A 19,733-nucleotide genomic window follows, 5' to 3' on the forward strand; every position below is an offset into this window, starting at 1 on the left:
GTTTTGTGTGTGTGGTGCATGACTGGGTTTTGTAGTCCATAATGGCAGATTTGGAGTCTGTTAGCGATCCGTGTCTATACCAGCCGCTAGATCGCTAATAATCCTAACAATATAGAGTTGAAGTCAGAACTATTAGCCCCCTTTGAATTTTTTGCCCCTCTGTTGATTTTTTCCCCCAATTTCCGTTAACCGCAGAGATTTTTTCGAAACATTTTTAAACATAATAGTTTTCATAACTCATTTATAATAACTGATTTATTTCATCTTTGTCATGATGACAGAACATTTTTCAAGACACTTCTATACAGCTTAAAGTGACATTTAAAGGCTTAACTAGGTTAATTAGGCAGGTTAGGTTAATTAGGCAAGTTACTGTATAAAGATGGTTTGTTTTGTAAACTATCAAAAAATATATAGCTTAAAGGGGCTAATAATTTTGACCTTAAATGTTTTTTTATATTAAAAACTACTTTTATTCTAGCCAAAATAAAACAAATAAGACTTTCTCCAGAAGAAAAAATATTATCAGACATGTTGTGAAAATTTCCTTGCTCTGTTAAACATCATTTGGGAAATATTTAAAAAAAAATAAAAATAAAAAATCAAAGGAGGACTAATAATTCTGACTTCAACTGTACATGTCAAAGTAAACAAATGTTTCACCAAATTAAGCTACTCAAGGTTTATAAAGTACAACAGGTAGCATTTTAGAATAAACTACCATTAATAAATGCTAGTTAATAGATTCAAATCAACTGTTAGAAAAAGACAATTTATTTTTTATATATTTAATTTATTTTATTCGTTTTGTTATGTTACATTTAGTAAACAAATATGACTTGGAGTCAGATAACAACTACATTGTTATTAGGCTTTTTAATAAATTAGCACAATCTTAATAAAAGCTTTTGCCGTTTTTATTGTGAGTTCAGTTGAATTAAATAGTGTTAAATATTGGAACATTATTGCCCAGTGTTAACGTACACTAGCTCTATTAATAGTCTCAGAATGTTTAATCGATCCCTCATGGGAGAGTAAAGTGCAAAGATGTAATCAAAAACTTTGTGTGTACTTTTTTATTTGTACTCTGAAGCACACACACACACACGCATACATATACATATATACGGGGAGAGGCAGTGGCATAGTAGGTAGTGCTGTCGCCTCACAGCAAGAAGGTCGCTGGTTCGAACCTCGGCTCAGTTGGCGTTTCTGTGTGGAGTTTGCATGTTCTCCCTGCCTTCGCGTGGGTTTCCTCCGGGTGCTCCGGTTTCCCCCACAGTCCAAAGACATGTGGTACAGGTAAATTGGGTAAGCTAAATTGTCAGTAGTGTACAGTGTATAAGTGAATGTGTGTGTGGATGTTTCCCAGAGATGGGTTGCGGCTGGAAGGGCATCCGCTGTGTAAAAACTTGCTGGATAAATTGATGGTTCATTCTGCTGTGGCGACCCTGGATTAATAAAGGGACTAAACCGACAAGAAAATAAATTATATATATAGAGAGAGAGAGAGAGAGAGAGAGAGAGAGAGAGAGTTAAAGTCAGAATTATTAGCCCCCCTAAATTATTAGACCACTTGTTTATTTTTTCCCCAATTTTTGTTTAATGGAGAGAAGATTTTTTTCAACACATTTCTAAACATAATAGTTTTGATAACTCATTGCTAATAACTGATTTATTTTATCTTTGCAATGATGATTGTAAATAATATTTGACTAGATATTTTTCAAGACACTTCTATACAGCTTAAAGTGACATTTAAAGGCTTAACTAGGTTAATTAAGTTAACTGGCTAGGTTAGGGGAATTAGGCAAGTTATTGTATAACAGTGGTTTGTTCTGTAGATTATCGAGAAAAAAATATAGCTTAAAGGGGCTAATAATTTTGTTCCTAAAATTGTTAATAAAAAAATCAAAACTGCTTTTATTCTAGCCAAAATAAAACAAATAAGACTTTTTCCAGAAGAAAAAAATATTATCAGACATACTGTGAAAATTTCCTTGCTCTGTTTAACATCATTTGGAAAATATTAAAAAAAAATAAAAAATCTAAGGGGGCTAATAATTCTGACTTCAACTGTATATATAACATATATTTTGTTACATACTGCTTTTTTTACATACTATAGCTGGCAAGTGTGCAAATTGCAATGTGGATATGTATTCCTGTGAACATTTCTGGATAGTGCAAATTATGTAGCCAGAGGTACATCTGACGAGGTATAAAATTTAGAGTACAATTTCTTTAGATACATTTTTAATTTCTGTTAAGTGCAGGCCTTTTTTCTAAAATGTGCATATATTTATTTATATGTTGAGAGTAGAACCTGAGTGAAATCATGTGAGGTGGTGTTCGTTTGTGTATGGGCTGAAACAAACTGGGTACCTGGCTGGCTTGCTGCCAACCAAATAGTTGAGCTTGTTTTGTTCATTAATTAAATTAAAGCATGGGGAGATGCAAGTTTACGGACTTCTGGCTTGAGGACAAAACAAAAACTGCTAGCATACACACCGTCAGTTACGTATTTCACTGTCCTCAGAAATGTAGATCTGGGTACGTATCCGCAATGAACCTGGGTTGGCAATTTCAGAACATTGGTGCTAAATAATGACTGTTTGTATTCCCTTGCATTGTGAAAATCACAAAAAATAACATCACTGGGTGCCACCTTTTCAAAATGTAATTTTTTTTTAATTTTTAACTTTTAATATGTGCCATATAAAGATACCAATATGGATCCTTTAGACACAAATGTGTAGGTTTTTTATAAAGGTACTGGCCCAGTGATAGATTTTGTGGTGATTACTGAGAGCGCATGGTCAGATTAATCAAATGATAGTATGAAGCTCCGTTTTGTTAACAGTGGTTTTGTTTCATCTTTATCCTTAGAAAGTTGCTTGTGTAAGGATAAATGCTCCCTTCATTGGGATTAGATAACTTTCATCTTAGAATTATTCATTTCCCTGATGGTTCTATTTTTATCTATTTATGTATTTGTGGCTTTGCTGTTTTTACCCTCAGCCCTGCTGTGTTTTGTTAGTCATTCGATACATAATTCATTTATGCAACATGTATATGTGTCGAAGCAAGTCAATTGAATTTTCTGGCTCAAGGGCAGAGGCTCAGCTGACTTTCTTCTGTGCTGAATCCAGGCAAATTCATTTCAGTGATGGCAGAAGAAGTAAATAAGCAGATGGATGTTGGTGGTGATCGTGCGTGGAGTAGTAACAAGGCAAGAGGGGCCTTCACAGTTGGTTAGCGAGTGAAGAGAAGTTGTCAAGGGGCTTGTAAGGCTCTAATGTGCAATGACTTTTTGTATATTTTAATAAAAGTCTATGCCAACTTCCTATTACTGCCCCCAGTTGGAACATTTGGGCCCTGGCCCAAATTCTTAAAAACACATACAAAGCAAAAATAAATAAATAAATAACTGGGTAACATGTAGTTCAAGTATGTTAGAAAGCTCTGCAGTCACGATTGCATACAGTAAAATCGGTTTCGTGAATTGTGTCCAAAAAAAGGAATCAGCTCATTTCAACAGCAATTGCCTTCACATGAGAACTCAGTTTGTCAGCGTATGAAATTCGCAATCGCCATCTTCATGCTTCATTTATTCTCCCGTCAGGGGGATTGCTAATGAAAACTGTTTAAAGTATGGAGTAAACAAGTTTGTATCCATGCCGTCAGCATATTCCTCTCCGCCATGACAACTGTTGATTTTTAATACTTGTCTGCTAGATTTTTTATAGATTTTATTTTAAGATAAAATAGGGATCTTGAAATGGTGTCCAATCTCTAACTTACAGGCAGGATAGCATTATCGGTGACCCATTTACATTCACAAGTTCTTAATTAGCTTTGATTTGTTTTTGAATGAAACATATAGAGACGATACAATTCATACCAATGCAATTCGTTCAACAGAATGGTGGCCCGCTAGTTGCCCATTCCTGAAAAAAAACAAAAAAAACGAATGACCACATGGAATAAAGGAAATGGAAGTGATCACTTATAAACTCATGACAGTAAGTGAAGTTTTAAATTAATTTCGAAAGGGACACTTTATATGATTGATCGTGGCTGGTCTCTCATCCTTAATCAGTTATGATCCAGTCAGATTGATTCAAATAGACTGATTTCACCCTACTACCTTATCTTTGTTTTGGAAGAATCCCCTCTTCTGCCCCATCTCCTCCTTTTCTTCCTTTACTAGGGGGAGCTCTCAATACCTACCTAATCTTGGACCCTCTTACATGCTAAAAGACCTGCCGGGAGCCCTGGGCTCAATTTTCTCCAAGCTCAGAATTTTCTCCCAGGACTGCATGCCAAACCAAGCAATTAAGCAATATCTGTCACGGTATGGGGGCGGAGGGAGAGGAGGCGAGGACCCAAACGCAGGAAATAAAGGATTTATTAAGAAATAAAACAAAAACAAAACTCAAATATCCTCATGTGGGGAAAAACACAACATTATACTACACACTCAACTAGACTTGATCTGGATCTTGGCATGACACTACTTTAAACCACTGTTGTAGAACAGATATCAACAGACCTCATACAACAGAGTAAGGAAACATTTAACAACGGACCAGCACAGAACAGAGCACACTAGGAGAATAAATAGGAAAGACAAACCAATAAACATACAGGCAGACCCGTGAAAATAATAATTACAAACAGGATAACAAGGTGGGTGGGACAAGACAATAGACGAGAGAGTGCATGACAGAGACAAGACAAGCCATGCGCTCACATAAAACAGGACAAGAACATGCAGCCAATGAGAAAACTCATTAACCGCATGTTCATGACAACACAAGCACAACACTGAAGCACACAACAAAAGCACGGGACCACAATGTAAACACAGAGAAACGTGCTTTGACAACAGATGCAAGACACAAGCACACGATGAATGAATACACTCACAGTGCGCTCACGCACGCAGCATGCATGTTTCATCCCAGCACTGACCAAAACCGAAACCAACTGGATTGAGACGCTGGGAATGAAACACCACGCTGCAGACAGACGAAAACACAAACACGAGCACAAGAGCCCTGACACCAGCCCACTAAGGGGAGCATCCAACAAGGAACAAGACAGACAAGAAACACCACAAGACAACAAAAAAGGCAGCATCAACAAACACAAGACAGGGAGGTGAACGGGCAAGACAACATGAAGGGGGAGGGAGGGGAGGGCAAAACCTGGAAAAGTCCGGCAGTTCAGGGGCCCTGGCTGACAGATAGGGAACGGCAGCAAGAATGAGGGTACTGGCTGGAAACCAGGGAGGAGCAGGAGGGACAGTCCAGGACGGGACCCAAGGGACAAACCAGAGTGTGTTCAGAGGGTCTGGAGCCACAGCAGGGGGCCAAGGTGGAGCCAGGGAATCCATCCAAGGTGGTAGAGGGGCACACCAGGGAGGAGCAGGAGGGACAACCCAGGGAGGATAGGTTAGGAAGGACAAGAGAGGAGTTCTGTGGGGAGCCAGCTGGACTGAAGGTCTGGGGGGTGCCGGCTGAACTGCAGACTTGTGGGAAGCCGGCAGGGCTGGAGGCAGCTGGACTGGAGCCGGCAGAGCTGGAGGCCTGTGGAAAGCCGGCAGGGCTGGAGGCAGCTGGACTGGAGCCGGCAGAGCTGGAGGCCTGAGGGGGGCCTGCAGGGCTAGAGGCCTGTGGGGAGCCGGCAGGGCTAGAGGCCTGTAGGAAGCCGACTGAACTGGAGGCGTCTGGGTGGGGCCGGCAGGGCAGGGAGCCGGGCTGGGGTCTGTAGGGCAAAGAGCCGAGCTGGGGCCGGCAGGGCTAGACGTCTGGATGGTGACGGCAGGGCAAGACGTCCGAGTGGTGCTGGCAAGGCAAGATGTCGGAGTGGTGCCAGCAGGGCAAGGAGCCGGGCTGGGGCCGGCTGTGCAAGATGTCTGGGTGGTGCCGGCAGGGCAAGACGTCTGGGTGGTGCCGGCATGGCAAGGAGCCGGGCTGGGGCCGGCAGGGCAAGGAACCGGGCTGGGGCCGGCAGGGCAAGATGTCTGGGAGGGGCCGGCAGGGCAGGGAGCCGGGCTGGGGCCGGTAGGGCAAAGAGCCGGGCTGGGGCTGGCAGGGCTAGATGTCTGGGTGGTGCCGGCAGGGCAAGACGTCTGAGTGGTGCTGGCAGGGCAAGACGTCGGAGTGGTGCCGGCAGGGCAAGGAGCTGGGCCGGGACCGGCTGGACAAGACGTCTGGGTGGTGCCGGCAGGGCAAGACGTCTGGGTGGTGCCGGCAGGGCAAGAAGCTAGGCTGGGACTGGCACTGAGCGGCGCTCTGGGGCTGGAGCCGACACTGGAGGGCACTCTGGGGCTGGAGCCGACACTGGAGGGCGCTCTGGGGCTAGAGCCGACACTGGAGGGCACTCTGGGGCTGGAGCCGACACTGGAGGGCGCTCTGGTGCTGGAGCTGACACTGGAGGGCGCTCTGGGGCTGGAGCCGACACTGGAGGGAGCTCTGGGGCTGGAGCCGACACTGGAGGGCGCCCTGGGGCTGGAGCCGACACTGCCGCAGAGGTCTTCCTCTTTAACCTCCGCTTCTGAGTGCGGGTCAGGCCTTAAGGGCTGGACATGGGCTGGGAGGTGATGCTGGTGGTGGTGCGAGGGATCCTCTCCTCCTGAAGGATCACTTCCTCTTTCTGATAAACCTGGTGCTCTATAAACTGCTGGTATGACCAGCCCGCCATTATCTGGATCTGCAGAGGAAGAAGGGGCTTGTCCAGAGCAAAATTTAGGTGGGTCATAAGCAGCCAATCATTAAAATTCAGCCCCTCAGCCGCCTTGCGGAATTTTTCCGCAAAACTCCTCCAAATTCAAGCCACATTGCTGCAGTGACTGCAAATGCAGCAACTTAGAAACGCGGCCAGCGAAGGAGCCATCTTCACTCCGCTGGGTCCTCATTCTGGCTGGTCAGTTCTGTCATATGGGGGTGGATGGAGAGGAGGCGAGGACCCAAATGCAGGAAATTAAGAATTTATTAAGAAATAACACAAAAACAAAACTCAAATCATCCCTATGTGGGGAAAAACACAAAATTATACAACACACTCAACAAGACTTGATCTGGATCTTGGCATGACATTGCTTAAAACTTTAAGCCATGCGCTCACATAAAACAGGACAAGAACATGCAGCCAATGAGAGAACTCATTAACCGCATGTTCATGACAACACAAGCACAACACTGAAGCACACAACAAAAGCATGTGACCACAATGTAAACACAGAGCCACGTGCTTTGACAACAGACGCAAGACACGAGCACACGATGAATGAAAACACTCACCGTGCGCTCACACACGCAGCGTGCATGTTTCTTCCCAGCGCCGACCAAAACCGAAACCAACTGGATTGAGACGCTGGGAATAAAACACCCCGCTGTGCAGAGCCCGCGCGGCCGCATCAAGCGGGAGCGCTCACGCTCTGCGCACACCCACGAAGGCACACGCACACGGAGACACACACAATGACAGAAACAAGTGCTCAACCCCAGAAAACTCGAGCCAAGCACAACAGGACAGGCCTAGACATGACAAGTGTCTGGACTCTGCCACCAAAACAAGAATTAACATGACCAGAGTGGCAGAACCCTGACAATATCTTAGTGTGAACTTTTACAATAGTCAATTAGTAATAAAGAAATTAATGCTACAGGTGTGTATTGTATGAATATATACGTAGAGTGAATAAAATTGTTGCCATCATTAGTGATCAACCAGCATTTTTCCATTCACTTTCTCTTAATTTAGACATACCTCATAAGTCTTTTTAAACTCTGATAGGGGCCTGCTTTTTGTAGAGATGTTGGCCTGTCTTCGCAATATTGCTTTAATTTCAGTGGACACTGCTTGAAACTGCCTCTTTACAACAAACTGAATGAAAGTTGAAGATAATATACTAAAACACAAGCTTTTTCTGCTTAAATAGTATCTTCATCTTAAGTGTTTAAGCTACTACCACCAAACTCAGGTCAGATCTTCACTTTGTTTTGACTCTGTATGCTATAAATTGCCTAAGTGAGCAGGCTTATAGTTTTCAAACAAATCTATGAAATATTCCACATGCTGTAATTGAGGGTATCTATTAAAGTCAGCATGAACAGGAAGTTGCTGAGGCTTTTAGTCTAGTATGTTGATGTACTTTCAACTGAAATGGAATATTGAGTAGGGGTGGGGTTTTCTTTGTGCATCATTCTCTCGTAGCAAACCAATGATAAGAGGGGCGTGGTTAAGGATATTAATATGCTATATCAATATTAATATTAAGTTAACTTCAGAAGAAAGACCACCACTCCAAAGGTGGAAATAAATTATTAGGTTTTGATTGACTTTTTTCCCCCAGTGGATTAAATTGCACAGATTAATTATTCACTTTAAGATTAACAATATGAGCTTTCAAAATAAACATTGTCAATTTTAATTCCACATGGACTGTCTTTCATGAAAATCTTAATGTATTTAATGATTTAATTGTATAGCTATCATTAGCAAAACTTAGAATCTTGCCTATGTGCTAATTTGTATTATCAGCATTCTAGAAATGAATCTTGTTTTCTTCTAGGAAAAGCATGGTTAATTTTACTAAGTACTTCAGAATACTTAAATCAAGTAATGTATTTTATAATAGAAATTTGTCTATTTGTTTTAAACATGTTGACACATGAAAAAAGTTGTACAAAATGTTCATAAAAGAAAACTGTTTAATTCTTGTCAACAAATACAAAAGGATGATCTCATGATGTGTTAGCTCTCTGTAGAAGAAACATTTCACCTCTATGAAGGTCTTTGTGTTATTCCTCTACGCTGCTCATGAAAATCTCTGGAGATCTCTTACATGTTGTCACTTTATCTGTGGCAGTGAGCTTGTGTCGGTTTTATGAAGCGACAGTAACAAAACCCACTTTTACAAGATTAAAGGCTCTACAGCAAATATTGGGTGGTTCTTCACCTCTGCGTCATACATATAAAGACTTTTAACACAAAACAATGCGTTCATTATCCTTCATTACACAGATGTCTCGAATACTTAATTCTGATTGCTCAATCATAACATTACAAGGTATGTTTTTCCCGAAATGACAACCACTGAATAACACAGGCTCACATCTGTATACTTACACCCTCATTATGTGTCTTATTGTCTGTAATGCTGCTGTTTTTCACTCTTTTTGACTGTTTGGCACTGTCTTGTGAATGCATAATAAATTGGTTAGTGGATGCTCCATTTAAAGGGTCATGATTCCGTGAGCAAAAGACAGGAGTGGGCGTGGCCAGTAGGGGAGAAGTAGGGAAGCAAACAACTGTTGTCAGTTAGCTCACAAAATGAGAGACAAACCGTGAGGAGATGCATGATTTTATTGTTTACGAAGTTAAAATGCAAAGAAATAAAGACTAATTTAATGCCCTGCTACATTTGTTATTCGTAATTTCATATACAGATAACCACAATTTATATCATTTTAAAGATAATCGTGTTCATATAAACACTATTAATGAGGACTTTTCCCTGAATCCCTAGATCTGAATAGATCTGAATGCAGACTTAATGCAGCAGCTCTCTTGCCTTGGCTATTTTAACCATTAGCCCTGCTGGTAATCTAGAGGATTTAGGCAAACACAGCAGCACGATGATTTGTCTAAATGTGAACGAACCCCTGATAAAAGACAATGTCCTCCATTCTCGTAATGCTCTCCTGACAAAAATGGAGACCCAACAGCTTTGCTGTATCGGTCCTGACAGGATCGCGCGGAAAAAAATGCAACAAACCCCGTGAATCCTGGAAACAAACACATACGGGCCTTCATGAACAGCTGAATACTGTGTGCCGTGGGTCCGTGTCTCACAGCATGGGCTTTTCACTGGCAGGTCTGCCTTGCCTTGGGAAAGCACGTGTTCTCATGAATAAATAGGAAGCTGGCTCTTCTCACAGCATAAGACAATTCTGCTATGAATAATAATTAGAAACCGCCGCGTCATCTTTGCACTTGCAGTTCTGCGCTCCGTCGCCGATTTTGATCCCGCCCCAAAAATCATTTTAAACCCGGAAGCTAAAATAAGCTGACAAAAGCTAAAAATTATCCAGTTTTTCCCACAATTAAAGCTGACACCGCTAACATTCTCTTAACTGATGCTCAACAAACACAAATCTGTTAAAAAGTACTTGAGGGTTTCGTGAACCTTTAAATGGTTTCATTTCTGTCAGCTTTGTGTTTTTGACTGTCACCATCATGTGGCTGAATAATGTGAAGGTAATTGTATGCCTCATCATCTCCTTTCAGCTGGTTTTGTTTCTGTCAGCTTCATGTTTAATTAAAGAATTAATAAACTATTACGACTCGAAACAATGTTTTGTATGTCTAAAGTACATTCAGGAAGGCTGTTTTTACAGAATAAAGGTTTATTCTGTGATAACAACCTCCCGGATGTACTTTATACTCATTTAATGTATCTCTTTATATTTCTTTTAACCTTAACATTTAGAGTTACTGCAACTTAATTGCTCTAATTACTGCAACTTCATTTTTTGTTCTCATTTTTTTCAGTTACTGCTACCTATTATTGCTAGTAGTTTTTATAACTTATTTTTTCTCATTGCCACAACTTAATTTTTCTAGCTATTACAACTTAATCTTTATAGTTACTGCAAATAGTTTATTGTAGTTATCCCAATTTACTTTTTTAAGGTCATGCAACTTTTTTTTTGTTACGGCAACTTTTTTCAAGTTATAGCTGCTTTTTTTAGAATCTCCAACTTAATTTTCCTAGTTACCTCAGATATGTTTTCATGTTAATGCAACTTAATTTGTATAGTTAATTTTTCCCTACTTCTTATTGCTTAATTTTTCTAGTTACTTCAACTTCATTTTTCTATACACAGCAACTTTTTTTCCAATTACCCTAACTATTTTTAATGCTTCAACTAAATTTGTCTAGTTACCCCAACATGTTTTTCAAGTTGCAACAATATAATTTGTCGAGTTACCTTAACTTATTTGTTTAATAATTTTTTTACTTAATTTTTCTAGTTATTGCAACTTAATTTTTCTAATTAATAAAACAATTGAACTGCAACTTAGTTTTTCAAGTTACCACAACTTAATTTCTTAAGTGCAACTTAATTTGTCTAGTTCTCATAATTTTTTTTTTTTTCTAGAAGATTTTATAGTGCTGAGTTTGTATTTTCAGGCTTTCAAAATGCATTGTTGTGTAAAGGTCTAGATAAAATGCAAAAAAATAATATTCATCTTTTTTAAGTTTAAACTAATTTTTAAGTTTTTAAACTAATTTCGAGAGGATCACATGCTTATGATTGCAGTCGGTCCCACCTTTATTCAAATTCAAGTTTATGATTCACCATTCAGACGATTCCTAAGCTATTATATTTACCCTAAGTTCCATATAACAGCCATCTTCATTTTTAAGAATCCACCCCTTCCACCCTTACTCCTACTTTCCTAGATGGGTGGCACAGTGGCCCAGTGGTTAGCACTGTTGCCTCACAGCAAGACAACACTGGTTTTTGTCCTTACCAATCCAGTCAATATTTCTGTGTGTTTTTTACATGTTCTCCCCGTGCTCACGTGGGTTTCCCCCGGGTTCCATGGTTTTCTCCCACCGTCCAAAAACATGCAACTTAAGTTAACAAACTAATCCAAATTGGCAACATAGACATGCTCCTAGTAAGTGGTTATCTCTTAAGAGCAGTCGCTATCTGTTCATTAGCTACTACAGCAGGGGAGTTCTCGAGATCTACCTGAGCTCAAACACCCCTCTCGCCTTGCAAACGGAAGGAAGCCCTGAGCTCGAGGATCTTATGATCTCAGGATTCTCTCCTAGGACAGCATGCCAAACAAGCTTTATAATCAGTCATCAGCTAAGTGTGAACTCTTGAACTTCATGTAAACGTTGTTGTGTAAACATGTTCTTAGAAAAGTACACATACACACTTACATTTGTAGGCTATATGCATGATTAGCATATTACTATTCCTTGAGGATTAAAGAAGTAGTTTTTAAAGCACAAAAAGGAACTGAATATATTACATGCAAATCTGGCACATTTTATAGGTGGGCTAATTTCCATTCCAAAGGCTTTGTAGCATTTTAATGAAGCCTGGATGAATTGAATTAGACCTGTTCTATGAGCAACTGACAGCACCCATATGCTACATCTTGTTTTATGCAGCATGTTCCTCTATTCTAAGTGTCAATTACAAACAGTTAGTGCTTATGTTGTTATGTGATGGCTCTGGAATAAAATGCAAGCATACGATTACATTTCAGTCACAGGGCACCATTTAATATATCAAAAATGATCCTAAAATGACCTCTTGAAATATGCAGGACAGATTCTCTATCACAAACTTGACCTTTGTTATGAATGATGAATGTGAGCTCGAATATGTGATTGTCACCGACTCGGTCCCAGTCATTCCCCTCGCTGGCCAGCAGAGGCCACCATCTCCGGACTTCTAACCATTACGTCATCCATTCACCCTGATTCCAGCACACCTGTTCTCCATTCCACTAATGACCCACGTACCACATATAAGCAGCTCTCACACACACCTCAGTGCGAAGTCTTGTTTAGCCCCGGCCAGCATTTCTGAGCGTTCTATCCTGCCTGATCTCCCGTCTACTACTACTGCCCGTTTCACGACTCTGCTCTGTCTTCTGCCTGCCCTCGACCAAAGCCTGTTTCCTCGGACTCTGATTATCGCTGCCTGCCCCTGACTAAAGCCTGTTACACGGACTCTGAATCACGCTGCCTGCCTCTGACCCAAGTCTGGTAATCACACTGTGTCTCTCATCTGCTACTTCCCCATTGATGTGTATGTTGTATGTCCGCACAGCCGTGCGAGTTGTTGATGTTTAAATGTGACTTAATAAATACTGCAAAATGGATCCCTCCGTGTCAGTCTCCCCGTTACAGAAGACTTCGCCCAACATGGATCCCGCAGCCATCCAGGTTTTGTCTCACGAAGTCACAGCTCAAGCTCAGGTATTGTCTACTCACCAACAACAACTAACACATCTAACTCAGTTGACAGACGAACTTGTGAAATCTCTACAAAACCTGCAAGCTGCTCCCACAGCGCAACTCACCGCCAACTACTCTCCGAGTCCACTTGTTGTTACACAACCCCCGATGACTTCCGGAGCTCGATTGGCATTCCCTGACAAGTTCTCAGGTAACCCAGCAAAATGTAAAGGCTTCCTATTGCAATGTAAACTGTTTATCGCCCAACAGCCCCATCTGTTTAAAGACGATAATGGGAAAATTGCTTTTGTGTGCTCACTACTCACTGGGAAAGCGCTAGACTGGGCTACTGCAGTTTGGCCAGACAGTACCCCGATATTTCCCTTGTTTAATGACTTTCTCAAACGTTTTTGCACTGTGTTTGATCATCCGGAGGGTGGTCGTAACGCTGGCGAGGAGCTACTGTGTATCCAACAGGGAGATCGCTCCGCAGCTGAGTTCGCATTGCAGTTTCGCACCTTGGCAGCGCAAACTGGCTGGGCTGATGATCCGCTTACGATGCTCTACAGAAAGGCTCTGAGACCAGAATTGCAGAAAGAGATGGCATGTCGTGACGAGGGAAAAACACTGGATCAACTAATTGAACTTTCCATAAGGTTAGACACTCTCCTCCGCACTCGCAACCCACTGTGCTCAATTGCTTCCAGTCCTGTATCCCCTGAGATCTCCGCTGAACCCATGCAATTGGGTAGAACCCGCCTGAACCCAGAGGAACGAGAACGACGAAGAAGAAATCACCTATGCATCTATTGCGGACTTCTAGGTCATACGAAGGTTTTATGTCCCAACAAGCCTCTCCCTAAAACCCTCTCGGTGAGTGCAACCACTATGTTCACGACCACTAATAACGTTATGAACTTGCCTGTCATTTTGAGAAATAATGGAGATGAAATTGAGACCATGGCCATGATCGATTCAGGAGCCGCTGGCAACTTTATCGATTATACGTTTGCCACCACTCACTCCATTCCTCTAACCTCCTGTGATTCCTCCATAGCCATCACTGCTGTAGACGGGCGCCCATTGGGAGAGGGACGCATAAAATTCCAGACTCAACCAATCTCTCTTCAAACAGGCTCTCTCCATGAAGAGGAGATTTCCCTTCTTGCCATCGACTCCCCTAAGCACTCTGTAATTCTCGGGTTGCCATGGCTACAACTACATGACCCTCAAGTTTCCTGGAGAACTGGTGAGATCACAAAATGGATCAATCAGTGCTTTACCCAATGTCTGCATTCTGTTTCCCCAGTCCAGATCAACATGATTACCAACATGGAAGACCCTGAACTCTGTCATGTTCCCGAGGTTTATCATGATTTAACTGAGGCATTTAATAAGCAGAAGGCTACCAAGCTCCCTCCGCATCGTGAAAATGACTGTGCCATCGAACTGTTACCAGGCACCACGCCCCCTCGTGGTCGCATTTTCCCCCTCTCTCAACCTGAAACTGAAGCAATGAAGAATTACATCTCGGAGGAGCTAGAGCCATCTACCTCACCCGCTTAAGTATGCTTTTTCTTCGTAAAGAAAAGGGATGGTAGCTTACGCCCATGCATTGATTACCGAGGCTTAAATGAGATCACAGTCAAATACCGCTACCCCTTGCCATTGGTTCCAGCCGCCCTTGAGCAACTCCGATCCGCCCAGTATTTCACCAAGTTGGACCTCCGTAGTGCATATAACCTCATCCGCATACAACAGGGAGACGAGTGGAAAACCGGGTTCTCTACAATCGACGGCCACTACGAATACCTCGTTATGCCCTTCGGCCTAGCAAACAGTCCTTCCGTGTTCCAGGCTTTTGTAAATGAGGTATTTCGAGACATGCTCAACAAATGGGTCATAGTGTATATTGACGACATCCTGGTCTACTCCAATTCACTATCTGAACATATTCAGCACGTCAGGGCAGTGCTCAAACGCCTCATCCAGAACCAGCTATATGCAAAAATCTCCAAGTGTGAATTCCACCAGACCTGCATTTCGTTCTTGGGTTACATCATCAGCCCCGAAGGCGTGGCCATGGACCAGCAAAAGGTCGACTCCGTGACACAATGGCCACAACCTGAAACCATCAGACAACTGCAACGATTCCTGGGCTTTGCCAACTTCTACAGGCGCTTCATAAGGAACTTTAGTTCAGTTGCTGCTCCACTTACCGCCATGGTAAAGGCTAACAACGCCCGCCTAAAATGGAACCCAGACGCTATTCGAGCCTTTACTCAACTCAAAACCCGCTTCTCCAGTGCACCTATTCTGCGTCATCCTGATCCCGAGCAACCTTTTATTGTTGAAATTGACGCATCCAACACTGGCATTGGAGCCATCCTGTCCCAAAGATCCCTAGTCACGAAGAAGCTCCATCCCTGTGCCTTCTATTCTCGCAAGCTCAACTCCGCTGAACGGAACTACGATGTGGGAAACCGAGAACTCCTCGCCATGAAGGCAGCGCTAGAAGAGTGGAGACACTGGCTTGAAGGCGCCAAACATCCTTTCACTGTCATCACCGATCATAAAAACTTGGAATATATCCGCTCCTGTAAACGTCTGAACCCTAGACAGGCTAGATGGGCTCTGTTTTTCACACGATTTGACTTTCAAGTCACCTATATCCCTGGCTCAAAAAACATCAAAGCAGACGCTCTTTCCCGCCTCTCAGACGATGAAACCTCGGCCCACCGAGAAAGTGCCCGGTCTGCCAGATGGCCAGTCTGCCCCAGCAGGACATCGAAATAACGACGACGAACCGGCACAGGACTGAAAACATGAGGGGATTATAAAGCAAAAGTAAATTAACACACAGGTGAACATGACAAACTAATAATGAGTTAACAAGGAGGGTGGGACTAGACAGTAGATGGGAGAGCGCATGACACAGAGAGACAACACAAGCCATGCGCTCACATAAAACAGGACAAGAACATGCAGCCAATGAGAGAACTCATTAACCGCATGTTCAAGACAAGACCAACACTGAAGCACACAACAAAAGCACGTGACCACAATGTAAACACATAGCCACGTGCTTTGACAACAGACGCAAGACATGAGCACACGATGAATGAAAACACTCACCGTGCGCTCACACACGCAGCGTGCATGCTTCATCCCAGCGCCGATCAAAACCGAAACCAACTAGACTGAGACGCTGTGAATGAAACACCACGCTGCAGACAGACGAAAACACAAATAAAAGAGCGCGCGCGTCAGAGGCACACAGAGCCCGCGCGGCTGCATCCAGCGGGAGCGCGCACGCTCTGGGCACACTTGGGCGCACACGGAGACACACACAATGACAGAAACAAGTGCTCAACCCAAGAAAACTTGAGCCGAGCACAGCAGGACAGGACTAGACATGACTGGTGTCCGGATTCTGCCACCAAAACAAGAATTAACATGACCAGAGTGGCAGAACTCTTACATTTATAGGTTACCTCCATAGGTAAAAACAGAGCATGTTCTCATATTATACATTGCATTAGATCTTTTGACAGTGTCTAAATTGTTTAAGTTAAGGTCTTTTTAAATCCCACCCTTGTGAGAGTGTACTCTGATTGGTCATATTTCTCCTTTTCCATTGGCAGTTCAAGTGTTGGTTCAGACCATCTCTGAACTAGAAAAGTGGTTCTAAAGTTGCACTCATATTGGTTTGCCAGAAGTAAGAACTGTTTGCGTCAGGGCCTGAGGGCTGATCTTATAACTAAGGAGGAGGTGAACAAAAACTTTTTGAGTGCCAGATTTGAATTATCAGGAGGACATAATGATAAACACATTTTCTTATTAGCTTCTTATCTCTGTCTATACAAATTAGACACTCTGTATGAACACGTTATTATCGCTCTTAATCTCTCTCTTAACAAACTATGGTGCACTGCATGAACGCATTGGATTTGCTGTGTTTTCATGCTGATCTTGGTTTGCAAAGTTAATGGCATTGTGGAAAAATAAGTGTTGCCAGGGACGGACTGGGGCAAAAAATAAGCCCTGGCACTGTTGCCACACCAGCCCACATTACCACACCGACACAGCCCCACCCACGGACACGCACATTCACTATTTATTTTGGTGTAAAGATAGTGAAATAATATGACATTTTTGCCATATTTTGATTATGTCCGGGTAACCTTGGATTGGGTTGGCCCATCTTGAAACCAGGCGGCAGTTGCCGATTGTGCCAAATGCTTATCATAATTATTTTTATTATCATCATCATAATATCACATCTAGCAAGAGATAAAAGCTGTCTGCAATTAAAAACAATACATATTAAAAAAAAAACTGACCGGCCCACATTTAAAAAATTGGTTCCTCTATTTGAGGAATTTTGCCAGTATTGAGGAATTTGAGGAACATTTGCCAGAATTGCCAGATGGCCAGTCCGCCCCTGACCGGGAGAATTCCCGGTGGGCCGGTCCGTTTTTTGGCCGCGAGGGCCGGTATCCCTAGCTAAAGAATTGGTTGCTCTCAGCAGTACACTTTTTAAATTAATTTATTTATTTACTTGACCACAGCCTTTTTATTCATTATTTTACCGCAGCTCTACTCTTCTATCTATTTTCTCGCAGCTCAGTGAGCAAGTTGCGGCTTGCAGGTTAATGATGATATAACTTGATCAAACTTAGCTGAACAGCTGTTGTGGTTCAGTGGATTGCATGTTAGTTTTCGACCCTGCAGACCCGGGTTCGATCCTCATCTGAGTGATTTTTATTATTTTCATTTTTATTGTTAAGACATATAATACTGTTAGGGTTGTTGAACATTTGAAGTTCTAAAGCAGTTGTTTTCTCAAAAAAGACGTGATAGTGTCATTAGAAACTGAATTGGAAATGACCTTATTTTAATATAGTCAGTCGTGAACTGAGGTGGGCCAGTCTGAGGCTTGAAACTTCCGGGCTGAAAAGGAGGTTTTAAACTACAGCTGATCAAATCATTAATAAACATGTAAATGATGAAGTCGATCTCTCTCTTTTTATGTTGTATTGCTGCATTTATACTATAGTAATTGTAGTGTGTTGAGTGTGAGAAGGCACTCACATATTAGCAATATATGTATATTGTGTTGGCCTCTCTTTGTATAACCCTGAGTTACTTTTTGGTTGGCCATCTGTTTCTAATGAGTCTCCTGCAGGCTAGTTTAGTAAGTTAAAGAAAGAAGAAATGTCTGCACGTGTTTAGCGTTTTTCCTTATTGCAAACACAACAGTTTGCTGGTTTATGATGTTTCTGCATGTGTTTCTCCTCATCTGTGGTGAGTTTGACACTTTTATCATTTTTGCGAAGCCACAGAATTTGCGCTGCTTTGGATTTTGGGGGTTAATTATTGTGATCTCCTGTCCGTTCTTCGTAACTTACCTCGCTTAAAAGATCTAAGATGATTTGGCAGATCCTGGATCTTTTCATCTCAATAACTGATCTCTTCCTAATTTGGTTCTTCAAACAAGTTCGCAAATCAGATTAGAATGTCTGGATAAACTGATCTGAGATCGCTGCGTGTGTTGTGAAGGACAGATCTATCGATCCTTGAAATCATGATCAGCAATGCAACGATTGGCTGACGGCATAGTAGCGTAATGACATCATCTGATTAATATTCCATTATCCATATGAGCAAAATTACATCAAATTAGCAGTAAACCATTAGTTAAATATGACACGCAATAACCTTCCACAGTTGTTGTGAGCTGCAGTCTTTACACTTTCATGTGTCAATAGTATTCATCATCTATTTCAATGCATATCAGTGTATTTAGTTTTACATTTAGAAAAGATTTTCTTTATCATAACTTAGTAGCCGTTTTTTATATCGGTGTAAAGAATAACTGGATGTTTACAAAAGCATTTTGATATTGGTAAAGGTGTCTGCAACTTTTGTGAAGCATCAAATCACCGTCACATTAACTGTTAAAACATGTTTATGACTACATATGTATTATTGCTTTTAAAAAAAGTCACAAATCGTGCATTTCTATTATACACAAATTGTTCTAAAGCGATCTAAAAAGTTCATATCTATAAGTTTTCTCTTTGGCAGTCTTTGTACTTTCATTTCGGGGGTGCAGATTCCAAGTTTTATTATTTTCCAAAGTGTATATAACTACTACTGTAAGAAAATATCAGCATTTGGTACATACTTACAGTATTTTCTTTGCATGAACTAACCCGATCTAATCCTGTTTATATGAATTGAGCCTGCTGCCGAGCAGGTTTGATCTACCGGAACTGTTGCTATGACAACAACTCTCGGATCAACTTTGAAGAACGAAATGATCCTGGATCGTGTCAAATCGTCCAAATCCAGCTGAGTAATCCACGTACGAAGAACGAACCCCTGATTGTAACAAAAAAAAATAAAAAATACTGGGAAATCTCTGTAGACTGATGGTATTTCATGCCGTTCAGACTTATAATCTTAAAATGTCAGCAAAATCACTTGTTTTGTCATCACTTTAGACAGTACGCAGGAAAATCTTTCAAATACTAGCTCTAACGGGATGTTTGTGAAGTAGTAATGGTTTTTGCTGATCTGATGTCAGCTGCAGATGTGAATGAATCGCAGAAGAAAATAGTTCCTCATGAGGATTTTTAGACTCTCGATGTTTGATTGTCTTTTTTATAGACACAATAATGGCGTCGAACTGTTGTATAAACACAACATCACACTTGTAGCAGTG

The 19,733-nt window shown here is 41.8% G+C and overlaps 1 protein-coding gene across 2 annotated transcripts in view; it reads left to right on the forward strand.

The window, feature by feature from the left end:
• The first annotated feature begins 18,165 nt into the window (after nucleotides 1-18,165).
• Nucleotides 18,166-19,733, forward strand: part of caln2 (calneuron 2) — an 84,968-nt gene continuing 83,400 nt past the window's right edge. For both annotated transcript variants that reach the window (XM_087301386.1, XM_087301390.1), the window contains exon 1: nucleotides 18,166-18,310. The gene's annotated coding sequence lies outside the window, so the exon portion shown is untranslated. The remainder of the gene's footprint in view (nucleotides 18,311-19,733) is intronic.

Source organism: Danio rerio, chromosome 21 (genome assembly GCF_052040795.2).
Source record: "Danio rerio strain M-AB ecotype USA chromosome 21, GRCz13ab, whole genome shotgun sequence".
Taxonomy (NCBI): Eukaryota; Metazoa; Chordata; class Actinopteri; order Cypriniformes; family Danionidae; genus Danio; species Danio rerio.